The following is a 2,772-nucleotide window of genomic DNA, read 5'->3' as shown; positions in this document are numbered from 1 at the left end:
TTATTTTGTAGTGTCTCATTTGGGAATGAGGCCGGGTTCTCTTACGTACTGTGAGGAACAGAAAGAGCACCTTGGTATATTTTGTAATACTGCCTTTAGTCACGCCTCTGAGGCCACACCACCCCCTTCGTTCTGTAAATATGTAAGTTATGCCCCAGGAGGTGGCTTTGCACTCTGTTGATTGCTTTTTTTAAAAAAATGGGATCCCTGTACTTTTGTTAATTGTATTTTTTTTACTGGTTGAGGGAAGGGAGAAATAAAAATATCATCCCCCCCCCAAAAAAAGTGTGTTGCTTCCAATTATGGGATGCTAAAAGCATGGGGCATCTTCCCTTACTCAAACCTCACTAAGTGCCTCTTACAGACACGAAGAGGACTTAGTCCCATCTTTGCTTGTCTCTTTTGCAGGTCACAGAGATTAGCTAGTGAGCTATACTGAGTAAATCATAGCATTTTGTGGTTATGAACCACTCTTTGGATGCTAAGAGTGTTAACTCATGGGGAGTCCTTGAAATCACAGCTGACGTTTTGAAGCTTGTGTGTGCATTTCATCGTTTCAAGAATGGACCTGACTGTAGCCTGTACCTTCTGTGCTTTCTACCAATGCTCCACATAAGGAGGAGCTGAGAGGACAGGAAATGGGAGGGACCACTTCATTTGTGTATGGATTCCCTGTCAGCCATTGTAACAGAGGGAGAAGGGAGACAGTGGATTCCCTGGACACTTGTATTTCCCAGAATGCCTTCGGTTTTAGTTTTGTTTATAGTGCCCTTTGCCAGCCAAAATGCATAACGCTGACTTTTACACTGCCAGCATCTCCAGGCCAGCTGAAGCAACTGGGGGCCAAGTCTCACAGTATAATGGTGCCAAGTTTGGGTCAATTGGAGGCTTAAGCTCTGAACCTAGCAATCATTTGCCTGCTAATGTCAAATTCTAGGTCCTTGACCTGCTGTGATTATTCGAAAGGACCCTAGGACCAACTGCTCCTCAGGGGACATTAATCCTAGGACCACTTCTAACTTATCACAGCAAAGTCTGAGCTGTTTCCATCTTGCCTATAAATTATGGCAGTATTTGAATTGTGCTACACTCTTTGAATCTCATCTATATATTGCTTATAAGGTCCAACCCAATATAAATGCTCCAAAGAAACAGGCAAGAACAGTCGACATGGCTCATCTATTTGCAATTGTAACCTAGGCTGGCTATTCATCCCTTCCTGCCAACCAAGTTCATCCCAAATCACTAGCTAGAGCAAACCAATGAAACGGTGACACATTTTCCAGCACCAAGTTTGGGGGTTGTTTGTTACACAGCACATTACAGACTTAACTCTGCCTCTCAAGTGTAGACATTGTTACGATTCCTGAGCTTCCTTGCCCACCTGTTTTCTCCAGGGCTCCTTTGGTTTAATTCCCCCAGAATGAGCCTCCTGTCTGGGAGAGTAGATTGACAGACTATTATTTGCTCGTTAGCTTCAGCGTGTCAATGGTGTGCTATATTAGCAGAATAAGCTGTCCTCCCCTGGCGCTGGCTAAGGCAGGGGTCTAGTAGTGCAGCTTCTTTAGAGCTGCTATGAGGTATAGCCACGCCTCTTCATTTGGCCCCTGGTTAATTACATAGGAACTGAGGGATTCCAGGGCCTGCCTGCTTATGTTGAGGTTGGAGTTCTGGAGCACACTTTGTTGGTGTCTGAGGGAAATAAGCAATAAACATCCCTTACAATATTAGAATTAATTTTTAAAAAGAGCACAATGAGATGAAAACGTCCACTTATGAAACCAAGATGCTCCTGATGTGAATGTAAACTGCATCCTCGATTTTGAATATGTTTGAAAACAGGGATATGGAAGTCTTACTACAGATGCTATGCTGTGCACATGTGGAAATTATAGCATGGGTATTCTGGGTTAAGAACAGTATATTAAGATTAATTCACCGACTTCTTCAGAGGATTTTGGATCTCCTGAAGCTGAACATGGGTGTTGGGAACAAATCCATGTCCTTCGGAAAAGCAACAATTGTTTTTAACTGCTGAGCCATCTCTGACGCCTCGTACTGTCTGGTCTGAAACTTGTGGTCCTCCTCCTGCCTCTGAATTCTGGGATTATAGTAGTATTCACCACACCCAACCTTTTCCTTTTAAAATATGGCTACCAGGACATTGTAATACACACATGACTCCATGGTACATTTCTGATACAGAAAATATCAGAATGGTTCTAAATGACAGAACCAATAACAACCTATCGATGTGTTGAAGTCCTGTTTTCTTTAAGTATGAAATAAGGCTTTTCTAGTTTTCCTAGAGCATTCTAGAATTAATTATACATTATTCAACAAAGAAAGTTTCCTCTGTATTAAATGCAACTAGGATCAATAAAACTACCCAACCTTATGAAAATATACTCTCTTACCCCAAAATGTTTATTAGTGATGAGATTACATTTAATCCCAGGAGACCAAGACAAATATCAAAATAGAGAGTACACTTAACCCCGTACATCACAACAAAACCCTGATAGCCTCACAGCAAGACATAATTGGGCAAGTCTCTGACTTGGAATTTTTAGCTTAAAGGAGCTTTTAAAGACATAATTTGAGATGTGGCCCTTAGGATTCTGGGGACTTTGCCAGTTTGGTGTCATCATTTTCCTTATGGCCATTGTATTTGCCTCCCCACTAAGCTCTCTACTTTGGAGACTTTAACTGTGTGCCAGTGTTACACATCAGGTGACTGCTGCATGAGTTAGACACGTGGGAGAACTCAAG

This window comes from Arvicola amphibius, chromosome 1 (assembly GCF_903992535.2).
Source record: "Arvicola amphibius chromosome 1, mArvAmp1.2, whole genome shotgun sequence".
Taxonomy (NCBI): Eukaryota; Metazoa; Chordata; class Mammalia; order Rodentia; family Cricetidae; genus Arvicola; species Arvicola amphibius.
Note: the sequence above shows the minus strand (reverse complement) of the source record.